Here is a 15,185-nt window from a genome sequence, read left to right on the forward strand (position 1 = left end):
CGGTATTTGTGATTTGTTGGTGTGTTTTGTACGTTTGTACAATATTTTATCAGCTTGAAGAATGTAAAATAGGCACTGTGTTACAGTATCCAGCTTTTTGATTTAAAGATGGGTTGTTTATTAGAGTAATTCTAACATTTTTTTATTAATGACAATCAAAGGACTTAACACAAATGCATCCATTAAAGTTTCACTTACAAATAATTTGATATTTTAATGACTCTATATTAGGAAACAAATAAGATCATAAATAAAAACGATACTATACTTAAAGTAATCACAAGCACCGAAATATTAAGTATTGTCGCTAGAATTCAACGATGCATTTGGATTTTAATGCGAATATAATTATATAAGTATAATCGCTACCGGCACTAACAAGGTTGAAATTCGGTCGTATGTTCCGATTGCAGGCGATATACATATTATCAGGAGGCCGGGTCACGCAGACAGACATTGCGTGTTGAACCATCGCAAACAAAAACACAAAATTATATAGATGATTCCTACTTAACACGAATTCTTTATCCCTTAATACGGCCCTTAGCCGAAAAATCTCAAAATAATGATGATTAGTCAACTTTTTGCTTCCACAAGCAAATTATCGTAACCCAATTCTGTGAGTACCGGCACAGGTTATTCATCCGACCTACAAACGCACGGTTATTTGTAAATATGGCTTCCAGAAATACGATACAGATGTATAGTTTCTGTTTGTATGCAGATAGTCGTACAGCGCAGTGTGAGTGCGGCGAACTGAGTACTACGATAATTCACACAAATTGTTGTAAATTAAAAAAATATTCTTAATCTTTAAAGGTTTACAGAAAGACGTACTTTTCCGCTGTTCGATCAGAAGTGTCTTTTTTTTCATTTCGCAACATTAAGTTGACTAATTAACAAACTTAATTAAATATAATATCTGCCTTATCGTAATATTAAAAGACGTTTATCTATATTAGTTATCAAAGGAAAATTAAGCAAGCCGATACATACAACGTCGTATCTATACATTAAATGTCACCTGTTTTATCATTCCAGAGACGGAATTTAGGGCAAAAATGTGACATATCATTTACATACACTTAATAAGGAATGGTCACGTGCAGACAATTATTTGTTTATACGACTATACAACCCAGACACCCACATTTTAACAAATGTAGGGCTAGCCCTACATTCTTAAATTGTACAGATAATACTCGTTTCCCAGATAAGCGACGGGAGCCTTGGCCTATATAAATCTTAGTTAAATATCACAAAATAATAATTTATTTGCGAACAAAGTTCAATTCACATGTCAGGGAACGTGAGCGATAATATTACTTATTTGTTTCACTTAATAATATTGCAATTTATAGGGCATATCTGTTTTTTTTCCTTGTAATTAGTTGGTAAAGGTTATCATAGAATAGATATCAGTAAACTGACAGTGAAGCCTAATAAACTTTAACAAGATTAATTGTAATACCTGTTATTATTAACAACAAAGGAGATTTTTATTGTAAACAGTGCCGCAGCAAATTAGTCTTACAGAATGTCTGATCAGACAATGGATACTTTAATACAGACCACAAGAAAAATGTTTACTAACATTTAAAATAGGTAATATATATTTTAAGAAAGTATAATATCATTGAATTGAATAAAATTAACTTGAAAGTAAGAACAAAAGCTTTAACAAAACGGTAAAAATATGCTTTCATTTCTGCCAACTTCCTTGTTTTGAATGCGGTAAATAGGAGCACATTCAAATTCTAAAATTCCCTGCAGTTCAATAACATTTATCTACGCTTTTTATTGTTTTTCTATGTTGATTTTTCTTGTTTTGTCTCAAATGTCATAAAGATCGCAAAATGCAAAAATCTGCGGTCGTCGCACTTAGAATACACGAAAACACTAGTCTATTAAAAAAAAAAGACGTTAAACCATTGCCAATATATTATTTCCTCTCAATTTTTTATTTATTTTAGTTTACTTTAAAGGAACGTTACGTCTTTTTTACTATTTTACGCCATAAACATATTTTTGCGTAACTTAAATACCATTTCATTATGAATAGGTACAAGTTAGCCAGATACACGCATAGCTATGGCATCTTTTGTTATTCTTATTGATACGCTACTGTGATCTAAATGACAGTAAAATAAAACGATGTGAATGCATTCTGTAGTGGTCTATGAAATGGTGCAATGCACTAGTCTCATTGAGCATTGAGTAAGCATAGTTGATGCTTGTTGACGATAATTGGTGCAACATCTGCGAAGCTCCGCAATCTATTGATGTTTATTAAGACAATGTACTTTAACTAGATTGCTTCTACTTTTATGTGTCTTTACGCATCAGTGTAGATGTTGATGCATGTTTTTGTTTACGATTAATGACATGATTATTACTTTTATCGATTTCAAAAAAGTGTAATCTTCTGAAGTAGTCTCTATTTTTTTTTGTGTCCTAATTTTTAACTGGGTGGATGAATTTTGGTTATACTCTTTTTGCCTGATAGTTTGTGTTTTTTTGTGTGGCTCTGTTTAATTTCAGAACTTTGCATACATTGACGCATACATATAGGCATAATTGCGTTTTGCATTGGAGTCGCTTTTTTTAAGAATTTAGTATTAAGAAAAGTAAGTAGTTTTTAAGAATTAAGTACAGTAAATCTTAGTTATTGATGTCATGCCGTGTCGTTTAAAATTACCTTAAAAAGGCTTAAGAAAATCGCCTCGGCAAAATTTTATAGTCATATTAATGATTACAATAAAAAAGCTAACTCCGATCGTTTCTCTCGAATTCATTTAGACCTTGCTCGGATTACTCTCTGTTTTCGATTTTTGATAATAAATTCAGCCGTCCCAAAAGGTCAAAAACCCTTTTCTCCCCGTGAGAAAAGTCCTCCGTCCAATATATTACGTTCTAAGGACCACTGCAAAAATGTGGTACAATCTTGATACATTTACATAAAATTTGTTAAAATTACACACATCATCATATAAGCAAAAACAGAACATATTAATAAACTACTCGTTTACAAAATTCTCTTTCACTTTTTTTTTTTTTCTCTTTTTAAAAAGACAACTCCCGCACTAAGAATTGCTCTTGTGTCGCGGGGACTTTTACAAACATACAAACAACGGACACAAAGCACAACCAGACCCGAAACAATTATTTGTGGATCGCACAAATAATTGCCCCGTGTGGGAATCGAACCCACGACCTCCCGTTGCAGTGGTTTCGGCGTGGCGACCTAAACCACTACGCCACGGAGGCAGAAATAGAGCGATTACAAGCATTCAATATTTGTTTTGCAAATAAAATCAAAAAATATTTTGCAAATCTTGAAATGCGTAACCCAACATTTTGGGTTATGCCACTTAACTCCAAATCCATTGTTCTCTAAACTTTAACATCCCATACATTATTTCCACTTTGACTCCAAAGCAATAAAAAAAAATAATTTACAGATAGAAATATTTCCCTACATCAATTCCACTTAACTCCAAAAGAGTTTTTGTAGAGTCAGCAGCAAAAATTATATCTTGACGATATTTTGGTGTAAGCCCATATACCAAACGTCCTAGTAATTTTTCACAAACCAGTAATTTTGATTTAAGTTATTATAATTAGGTTAGTCAGTTCATCGTCCTCAAAAACGAACACTGTAGGATCAAAAGTGCTATCCTGGTGAAAAGATTGAAAGTCAAGGACGGGATTAAGCTGTTATATTAGAATAAAGTTCTAAATAAAAATTAAATTTCTTACTTAGCTAAGTTAACATAAAATAAATAGTGCAGGTTTTAATGTATAAGATATAAGTTTTTTAACATAATATACCTATATTCTTATATTCAAAGTCAAAGTCAAAGTCAAATATTCTTTATTTCATAAACTTTAACAAGTATTTGAAATCGTCAAAATATTTTTTATCTACCACCGTTTCGGAAAAGCTGTTGCTCGTGAGTAGAAACGGCAAGAAACTCACGGCTTGCTCTTTTTAAATGTCAATATTTCCAAATTAATTACAATGTCCATAATAATGAAATATAACAAATTAATAACAATGTCATAATATCAAGTGTAATACATTATTTTGAAATAGACTTGGTAGAAGCAGCACAGTCCCAAGCTTTGTTATCACCTAAATAATCTTTAATAGTATAATATCCCTTACGACATAAATTACTTTTAACTAATAACTTAAATTTATTGAGACTTAAATTTTGAATTTCACTCGGGATTTTATTGTAGAATCGCACACACTGACCTCTGAAGGATTTATTTATTTTTTGGAGCCTAGTGACTGGGATGTTCTGGACTGGAATTTTTAAATGTATTATTAATCGTAAGCGCCAATCAACAAATAGAGATTTGAAATTAGAAATTGAAATTAAAAAATACGAAACGGGTAATTCGAATTTGATTGAGATCATTAATAACTTAAAAAACATATGAAATATAAAAACCCGTGATTTATATTACTTTAGCTAAGTAAAAAATTCTGACTCGAACTGCTCCCTCTGCATCCATGTCATCCGTATGGCTAAATATTTTAAGCTGCTGACTCTACTTCTGCTGATTTCTTGGAGTTAAAGTGGAATGAATTATATTTAAATAAAATATTTATTAAAACTGTTTTGGAGTTAAAGTGGAACGTTTTTTTGGAGTTAAGTGGAATAACCCAACATTTTTATGTAAATGAAAGGTTTGTTGATCTCTAAGAACAACTTTTCTTGTGATTGGTAATTAATTCATTAAAGGTACAATTCTCGACTATGTTTATTCATGATGTTGACAATGACGCACAGAGGACCCTATCACCCTAATGTAATCAATTCAAAGGCAGACATGTATCTAATTATATTTTACGTCACAGCAGGATACTGTTCACTTTTGAAGAAATGTTTAGAAAAGATAGCCATATTGGAAGAGTCTACGAGTAACACTCTTACAATTAATTATTAAAAAAAATGTTATATCCAAATTTGGGTTTGAAATCTCTGTCTGAAAGCACCAGTCTGAAAAAATACTTCTAGAAAGCCTAACTGAACAAAACAGGTAGGATTAAAAAAATGACGCCACTTGCAGATTAAAAATGCAAATTTAATAAAAAAAAAGAAAATATGTTTTTTTCAATAACCTTATTAATATTTATAGAAAGCCAAAACCAGAAGGAGAGCTTGTTTATTGATCACAGATAAAAGCGAATGCACTCATATATTATTCTATGCATTGTTTAAGAATTCAAAACGTGTTTGAACATTATAGTATTAAAACATCAATGAACGTGACAAATATTTTTTATTTATTAGATTGTATTTTCAATTTGACCGTTTGTCAATTGACGAACTTGACAGAAACGCAGGGTTTTTTAGTCTTCCTTTTAGTCCATCAGCCAATCTGCTTTCTCTTTTATAAATGGAAACACTATCTTAGATGATTCACACAATATATTTTAGCGATAAGTCAACCCTATTTCTTATAATATCTAGATCTTGGAGAAAATAACGTACTCATAGAAAGCTAACTATTGAATACGGCATTGAAGTGAAATAGCGTTAATGGTAAACCTTTCCTTTTGTATCATTTCATTACAAGTAAAATCTGAGTGTAATTAAAAGTTGAACTCTAGTCTACAAAACTCGTATTTCCCCAATAACCTCGTTACACGATAATGACACTCACTCGTGAGCATAACTGATTATACCTCGCACATGTAATGTACCTTACACCATGTAATTATAAAATACATCCTATACTCCTACTTAATACCAAGTTTACTTAACAACAATTAAAATGACTAATGTCTGAGACTATATTTTTACCCTATTCTGGACAATAAGGGGTAAAACCTGCTAGGTAAGGGTCTCCTGCCTGACGAGGTAGGGGTAAGACCTTGAGTCTACCACGCGTCCACGCTGCCCAAGTTTGGGGACTTAGCATGTCCTCACAAAGTGTATTGAATAAATTTTAGGCATGCAAGATATCATCACGATTTTTTCCTTCACAGTTAGAACAAGTGATAATTATTTCTTAGAGTGATAGATAATAATAGCTATATCCTATTATAAACTTTTTGTTATCTGTCTGGGATTTTTTAACTCTGTCTGCGCGATAATATAATTGACAGTTTATCATCGATAGCACGTCATAAATTTACTAATAAGTTATTATATCATATGTGCAGACAAATAACCATTTTTTTTTCTTTAAAATTAGTATTGCAGACTGTACCTAGATATTATTTATAACCAGTGTTTTTGTAAGGCGTCTAGTTGCCAGCATTGTTAGACGCGGACCATAACCTCAATATTTTCAAAGACAATCTTTGCCGTCAACTTGGTACTTTCGTACTTTCTAATTTTACATGTCAACGTACTAAAATAACGTTAATAGCGGTGACCCTGAAATTTTGATAATCCGTGACAATGGCTTTTAGAGTCACGCGATTGGAAACTAATTGCACTTTTAAAAAATGTCACAAACAGACACTGTCATTTAGATGGCAGTTTATTTTAGGTTGTGTCAGTTGTGTGTAACAAAGCGTACTTATAAGTGGTCGAATTGACGATTGTTTAAAGGTTATTAGTCTTTTACCTGAGTGCGAACAACTTTGTAATTAATGTAACACGATGTTTAGACAACTTTTTCGTTATGGTTTTTTGTAGCAAGCCCAAAATAGCCAATAATAATTAGTTCCGTATAAGAAATAAATGAGTTATATATGTTAATATTACCGGCACAGCACACATAAAGCAGCTTGCCTAGAGCGCCTAAATACTTTAGATTTGATTACCTAGATTCTTGAATTGAATCAATCATAATTTGATTGATACGTGTAATAAAGAAATTAATATAGTTGTAGAGATCTATTGGATTAAATCATTCCGAAGTTGAACGCCGTTATTCAGTTGCTATCAGCATAATATATACTTATATTTATTAATAATTTTATTAAGCGGAAGAGTTTGTTTTTTTGAACGCGTCCATCTCAGGTACCTACCTACTACTGGTTCGAAAAATAGTTTTTTGTTAAATAGTCTATTTATTGAGGAACTCAATAGGGTATATAACATCATGTTATGATAAATATGATTGAAGTCAAATATTGCATATTATTATTTCAGAAGTAGTTTATAAGTATCTACGGAATAGTATAGGTAGTAATTTTTCCTTTAGTCGTTTTAAACATCTATAAAATATTCATATTATTTATTACAAATATTACTGACCTTACCGTAATGTTGACGTATTATCGTATAGGCCTTGCTTCTCTTATCTCTGATAAGAAAGTATTACTGAAATTTTTCGGGTTAATGAGGTCGAATTACATTGTTCGTTGACAATCCTTGATAATTCATAATGTAATCCGATAAATACTGAGGGTATTCTTTAAGAAGTAACTTTAATACTAAGAAATACCTATAGATAATACTTTCTAACGACATCTAAAAACCAAGATAGGTAAAAAACGCGCTCGAAAAAATGAAATACGCGAGCAAAATAAGAAGTTTGAAATGCTTACATAAGAGCCAAAAGGTTCTAGTGCAATCGACGAAAGTAAGAAACGTAATCTAAAGAATACTTTATTGTGTCATCGTGCCGCTACCATTAAACTTTCGATTCCACAGATAAATAAAAAAGTTCATACAAATTCTCTGTAGAAAAGTCTAGTGAGAGTCGAAAGCGAACAAAAGGTACTGGCAAGTAAGAATAAAAAGTAATGTTCGTTGTTATTCCGACTTAGAATTCATTTAGATTTCACACAATAGGTTTTGCATTGAAAAACATTTAGGAACTGAAATAATAATGACTATTAAATTTCCAAGTAATGTTAATTTGTAATGAATATCAATGATGTTATACCGCGATACGATCTAACTTCTAGGACAATGAAATTATAAATGCGTAGGAATGTGGAAGGAAATATGTCACATTATTTCTATTGTTTACAAATGGATGTTATAACCTGATATCATCTCTGAATTATTTTCAAAACTTCAAAGCTATGTAATATTTTTGTCATTAAGTATTATCGTAGAGTAAAAATACAATAGTAATTATAAAACAAGGACATAATCTGCTGTAGCCGGAAATCGAAAAATTTTCCGATTTCCGAGTTCCGATTTTTAAAAGGGCTAAAGAACGAATTGAGTAGTCCTTGTTATTTTGTAGAATATAATTTTAATAACTCGCAGGTGTCGTTAATTGCTCCAATTAAGGCATTCTTTACAGCTTTTTCATTTCGCGGCGTTGCTACTGGCAACTTTAAACGATTTTTAATTATTTTTACGTTCTCTGAAATATTTTTATAGTGAACATGGCCTGCTTTTATCGTGTTGTTGTGACCATAATATTCTTTAATTAATTGAATATCGGTATCTCCGAATTAAATTCATAAAATACTTTTGAATCCTTATCGAATTGACAATTAAAGGACATTCGAAGTTAGCTTATAGATTTTTAGGTCACTTTATTGACTGGTGTTTTTCGAACCGAAATACACGACAGATCGAAAATCGTTGTTTATCTGTTTGATCACTTTTGTGTATGATATATCATTTTCACTCAATACGACTTACTTAACTTTGAAATGGAATTCCCAAAAATTACGTAAAAATTGTGCTTATGGTTACTCTTGCGTCGAAATGAAAAGGATGCCAGGGTAACAGCAAATTGACAATAAACATTACCCATACAATAGATCATATAGGTACATACGTTTTTTCCTAATCATAATGTATGTACCAAAATAATAATGTTAATAAAATTTCGGTTACAGTATTGAAATTAAGTTTAGTTGGAGAAGTACAGACAATATATTTTTTAAGTTTATAACATTACACTAAAATTTTAATACTGTTAAAATGATTATATTGTAATTGATTAGATCATAGTAGAAAATAGAAATGCTAATTAAAAATAAGTATGCAAAACTGACGCACGCAACGCGAAAGTAACGCACGCGAATTTTGGCCACAAACTTTAAAAAATAAATAGAAACTTATTGAAAACTTTTGCGTCAGTCACTACACACTTTCTATAAAATATAAATTAAGGTTTACATTTTATTGATAAACTTTCAAATCTATTACGTACCCTTTTAATTTACATGATTTTCATAACTTTTCGTTATTTTGAACTTAGCACATTGAATTGTTTATAACTTAAATTATCACTTATTCGCTAAACAGTACATGCTTTTTATATTTTTATGCCTTCTATGTTGGGGAAAGTACAACAATTATAACTACATTTAGTAAAACGAACAATGACTTTACATGACACTGCATAAAACTTAACGCTCATACATTTAAATTTCACCGAACGAATACGTAATACGCTAGAACAAAATAAAGGAAAATAAAGTACTCTTACCTTTCTTTAGTCAAGTTTAAAAACAATCACCAACAATAGATCGTATACGAAAATACGACACAAAACTGCGTACTTTAAAAAAATGCCGAAATCACAATATCACTACGATTCTCAAATTATAATTTAAATTTTGGAACATATTAATATTTTTTTTTCAAACGCTCAGAGCAATGACATTCATAAATGCTCGATATTCTTTTTTGAATTTTCATTGACTGTTTCGCGTTCGAACGGCAATATTGTCAGCCAGTATCGCGCGCACACCCGGGCGCTTGTTGGCGCGCAGCGATGTACTGACACTCGGGCCGCAACACAAGTGCGGGCTCGGGAGCGCTCACCGATCGTCAGCTGTCAACGCTGAAACTATTTTAGAGTTCCGTCCAAAATGAAAAATTTACGTTCTCTTCCTTTTCATTTCCTGTATGCAGATTTACAAAATTATTTCAAAATAATTGCTAGCAAACAATATGACCTAATTATGTAGAAGTAATATATCTAATGCAATTAATTGATTGTTAATTAATCATAAACGTTAGATTTAAATTTTATCTGTATGTGACCAGAAATTTTTCTTCATTACATATTTAGAAACTATACCAGTAATGTAAGCGGAAATGAAAACTATGAAGCCTAGAAATAATTGAAACAAACGAACCGAAACCAGAAAATAGTAAATAAGTACTATGTAACAACGACAATTAATATGTAGATTTTATTGGACAACCTTTATTACAAATACAGGAAGCATAAATCGATAGAATTCTTTTACACTTCGATAGTATTGCAAACTAGTTAAAGCGACTCTATTTAATAAATAAATAAATAAAAAATAAGTATGGCCATAAGTCACGCCTAAAAAGAAATTTTGGCAAAATACATCTAATCTGCATATTGCAATAAGTCATAATATTATTATATATAATAAAAAGAAATATCTGAAGTAGCCAGTTTTTGTGAATAGTTTACGAACAATGGCTGCGAATTTCATTTCTAAATTTCGTGTCGGTAATAAATACATAATAATGATTAAAGTACAATACATTCACCTTGAACCGTTTAGGAAATTAACGTTTAATTTATTTGTGAACAATTATATTTTTATTAAAGTACTCGGGACTGCAGAATATTAAATAATTTAAAGCGTCTATATAAATCAGTAATTAGTTTATAATTGTAAAACCACAGAGCAGGAAATGCGAAAAACTAACTAAACTTTATGAACAAAAACCGATGAATTGCACTAATTCATTACAAATATTCCCTGTTTTAAAAGACCTTTTTTACTAAACTACTGGTAGACCTTAGCCTCTTCTGCCAAACTGCTAATGGCCGAAAAAATCTTTTATATAAATGTTGTTTAATTAACTTTAATTTCAAATATTATCTACATGCCGTAATACCTAATTGAGAAACGAATGCAAAAAAATTCAAAAAAATACTTTACAGGATTAAAAATCGGGCCATTCTAATTATTATTTTGGGTAAACTCGTTTTGTCAAAGTCAAAAAACATACACATTTACACTTTTATATTTTGATTTCAAAGTACTAAAATCTTAACAGAATTCAAGGGCACCACTTTGTTGTGTTACTTCTTTTTTTATTTCACTTAAGATTTACTATCGGAAAAATAATGTTATATTTATTTATGCTAAACATGTTATAGTTTAATAAAAGATAAGAATATAACTGCTAAAAATAAAGTTAAAATAAAGTTCTAAAACTGTGTTTATTTTTCTCAGAACTGCCTAATTCGGGTTTTGATAAAGATTTTATTTAAATTTCATTAACAATCAATAAACAAGTGATGAATATTCATTAAAGCAACTGCCCTCTTTGCTATATCTTTATAGAAATCATAATTTCTAATAAACTCTAGTCTTGAATAAAACAACTAATAATTTTCTTCCTACTCTATCGAAATAGCATAACTGCGTATTCAATTCCAAAACGAAAAATACCTTTGTTCTATCATGTTCTACAAAAGAAATTAAATTGTATACGGAACCACGTAGGATTTAATGTCCCCACTTAAAAGGTTTTTGACATCTGTTCCGTCTAGTCATGCGCGGAAACGATGCATAAAGGGCGCATGCGTTCCCCTCCCCGGTCTAAACATAGACAACGTTTGTAAACAGTGAATGAACTACTAAACACGTTACCATAGTGATCTAGAACCCCGGAAAGAATCAGCTGTTCAATATTTGCAGTGCATTGACCGACATATTTTACGATCGCGATTTTAATTTTGATACATACCTAAATTCATTATAGATCAAACATTATTCTTTATTTTCTTATAGAAATGATTAAAGTTAGTATTGAACAGGCGAACAGTTTTCATTATATATTTTATTTCTTTATAGTTTCGAATTTCCCCAGGCTCGCTCTGTCCCCGTTAATGGCGTTTTGATGTAGTTATCATTATCATAAAACGACCTTCCATGTACTACAGTTCTTTTTTTCTGAATCTTTCCCTAAGGCATTAATATAGGCAATTTTCCTTATAAATAATAATCGCTTTACAATGCAACCTCATAAACTAATAAAACTAGGATCAAAAGAGCCGATAATCATATTATTAAATTATCAGCATTCACAATATCTCTCATCAAGGCTTTATTTAAAGACTAGCTTTAACGTTTTCATCGATAAGATGAGGTTTTTTTAGGCGACAACAATCCAGCGAAATAGTAGCTAGCTAACAACTATCATATTTTATAACATTTATTATATAAATTCTAAGTATTACCAAAAACACTTCATTTCTTGTTTTTCCATCGAAAGTCATTAATAAAAAGCTGTAGTAATCAAAAATTTAATTGGCGTTGTCATGATGAACTCTTTGCACGCTATATTGCCATTAGACATATGAGATGAATTGACCGAATCGCGTGTCATATTGAATGAATTGTTTGTTCCTATTGATTGCTACAGGAAAGAGGATTGACTTTAAAATTTTTACAAATTCAAAGCCTGAAATACCCTTGTAGCTATCTGAAGTACCTACCCTTACACCCCCTGTAGATTTATGACGCTAGCTACGAAGGGCATTTCACATAGAAACCGCTAGAGCAGCGACAACATATAGCAACTTCTGCTCCTTCATGTAGCTTGCTTCCAACTTATACCCACCTATATAGTTAAATGTATAAGTTAACCCCATGGTCAGATGCACGGAATAGATAAAGGTAACCATTCTCATTTACACTAATAGATATAATGTCCAACTAATTCTGTCCCCGAAATGAAGTAATGAATGGTTTTGTAGCTAATTTCTATTCCATAAATAATATATCAATTAAATAGTACTTTAAGATCATTAATTACAAATGTACACAAGGAAATGTTTTTCTAAAACTGGCCGCATCTTATTAAGTTCTTAAAGGTATGTTATCTTTATTCTAGTTCGGTAATAGAATACAGGTTTCGCCATTTTAATTTTTAATTGTCAGTATGTTCTAGAATTTGCAATAAAAGAAAACCACTCATTTGCCGACTCTCGTATTTCTTGTTTTAATGAAAAATAATGTAGTAGGCTCAATAGGCTGATACAAAAATCTGTAGATTTTTTATATGTAAATAACTTGACAAAACATGCAAACTATTTATAATCTAGCAAGGTACTGATTGACTGACTCTGGATTAAGAACAGATATTTTAATTAACGAAAATAATTTTAATTTCAAACATTTTAGCCAATACAGGAAACGACAGTGCCTCCACCAAAAATGGATTATTAAATTTCAAAAATGCAAAATGTTTATCGAAGTTACTCCAGGTGCAACAAAGAAAAGAAAAAGTAATCTTTGAATCAGTAAGTTCTTGCTTACTTTAGAATAAAGCAATAATTTGACAAGAGTCATGTTTGATGTATTCGTAATGGAATGTAATAAGAAGTATGTATTGCCTTAATTAGCCAGCACCTTAGTTAATCAGGTTTTACACATGAAACAAACAAAAAAAATGTTTTAATATGTCATTAAATATACACATTTTATAGTCTCTAATTTAGTAATTTCCATTCGGATTAAGTAATACTTATTTTTACTCACGAGCCTATTTTAGAATGATCTAGTATTTCGTTATCGTATAAACATTTACGCTAATAATAATATATTAGAATATTCAACGTTCGAAAGAATTCCTAAAAGCCTTTAGAAATTAAAAACACTGTCAACAGGTTACAGTTAACTTTAAAACTAAGTTATTCAAGATAACATCCTTGTACAATTTTGTTTCTAAAATAGATACAAGTACTTAAGTGTTAGCCTAATTTAAAACATTATCGATTTGATACAAAAGTATTAAATAAAACGACGAAAAAAACGTAAAATAGTTTTTAGTAACTAATTATTTGTGTCTGCGAAAGCTATTGTTTCTTTTTGAAGTTTCTCAATTCATATTAATTTATCATGAACCAATAAATAGATAAAAAATAAACCAATACATTTTCGAAGTGATCTACATTAAAACATATCAGAGATAATCGCAAAGATTTTACATAAGAAAGTGTGGTAAAAAATATGCAAAAGTAATGTGTCTACTGCCTATAGATTTTCTCGCAAGAAAAATATACGTATTGTTTAAAATTTTGCTTAATGCATGGGAAGTACAGTATGCAATATCTTGATTTGTGCATAACATGGGAAGTTCCCACGCAAAAATGTCGCAATGTTAGGTTTGGAAACTGTATTAGGTAGAAAGAGGTTGTTAGTTACCTACTGATAACAGCAGAATTCGCCTTTTTATAAACCTGCTATAAAATAAATCCTGTCAAATGAAATCCTGGCTCATGCCATAATATGTCTAAAATATTTTTTACCCGTCTGTGACGATTTTATTCTGGCAATAATTCAAATTAATACAATACTATATTCGACACGATACAAAACTACTTAGAAGTTTATTGTTGTCTATTATTGCGTGGCTTTTAGCATAAACAACAAGTGGGTCTATACGCATTACCCATACAGTCTCTAGAAAATTGCATTTAGAAAGATTCGCCTCCATATCTTTTAAGATTAATGTTTGTGATAAATCATGCGACAAGCAGATAATAATACCAGGATATAACAATTTATATTGGTTTGTTTGACGTTTCGAATAGGCCGTACCGACCGTGAACTCATACTAACTTTATTGGTAATTTACCTTAACTTTTGTAAGAAACCATTAAAATTAGCCTCAACATTTCTTACAATTATTTCCATTAAGGTAAGGATCAGTCGTCAAGAATAACCTATAAGACAATGGCCAATGAGGAAATGTCATGCAGCCATGAGGAAATACGCACTTGCTATGAAAAGGCACGCTTAAGAGCTTTTATATGTTTTTGATTCATGCCTATCAAGATATCTGCCATATAAAACAGGTCTTTTCAACATGCTTACTGCTTACTCATAAATATATTAATGGTGCACGGCAGTGGGTTGCAGTCTTTGAGGTATAATCTTGCTGATCGAACAATGGATTTTTATGTTAAGTTATTTTAAAGAAAAGGAAAGAGTTATTAAGGCGAAAGGTAAATTTCACCGTACGTAAGCGATCAAGTATTTGCTACACTATACCTACTACAATATAAATGGCATACCTTTTATTTCTTTTATTTATAAATACTAATATCATATCGATGATTCTAGCCTAGTGACAGTTAACTAACGCGTAGCGGCAGCGTAGCAAATACGGAGTTTCGTAGCACAGACGCGTAGCTAGGCGCTTCCGGTATTATAGGTATCATATTTTTCACGTATACAAGTATGTAGATCTTTGTTAAGAAGATGATAGATGTAAAAGTGTAGTTATTTAAACTGC

General features: G+C 30.9%; 1 protein-coding gene across 1 annotated transcript in view; it reads right to left on the reverse strand.

The window, feature by feature from the left end:
• LOC142978209 (ATP-binding cassette sub-family G member 1) overlaps window positions 1-9,676 on the reverse strand; it is a 66,213-nt gene extending 56,537 nt beyond the window's left edge. Inside the window, exon 1 of the mRNA XM_076122544.1 lies at window positions 9,373-9,676. The gene's annotated coding sequence lies outside the window, so the exon portion shown is untranslated. The remainder of the gene's footprint in view (window positions 1-9,372) is intronic.
• Window positions 9,677-15,185: the final 5,509 nt, after the last annotated feature.

The sequence above is a fragment of the Anticarsia gemmatalis genome, chromosome 14 (genome assembly GCF_050436995.1).
Source record: "Anticarsia gemmatalis isolate Benzon Research Colony breed Stoneville strain chromosome 14, ilAntGemm2 primary, whole genome shotgun sequence".
Lineage (NCBI taxonomy): Eukaryota > Metazoa > Arthropoda > Insecta > Lepidoptera > Erebidae > Anticarsia > Anticarsia gemmatalis.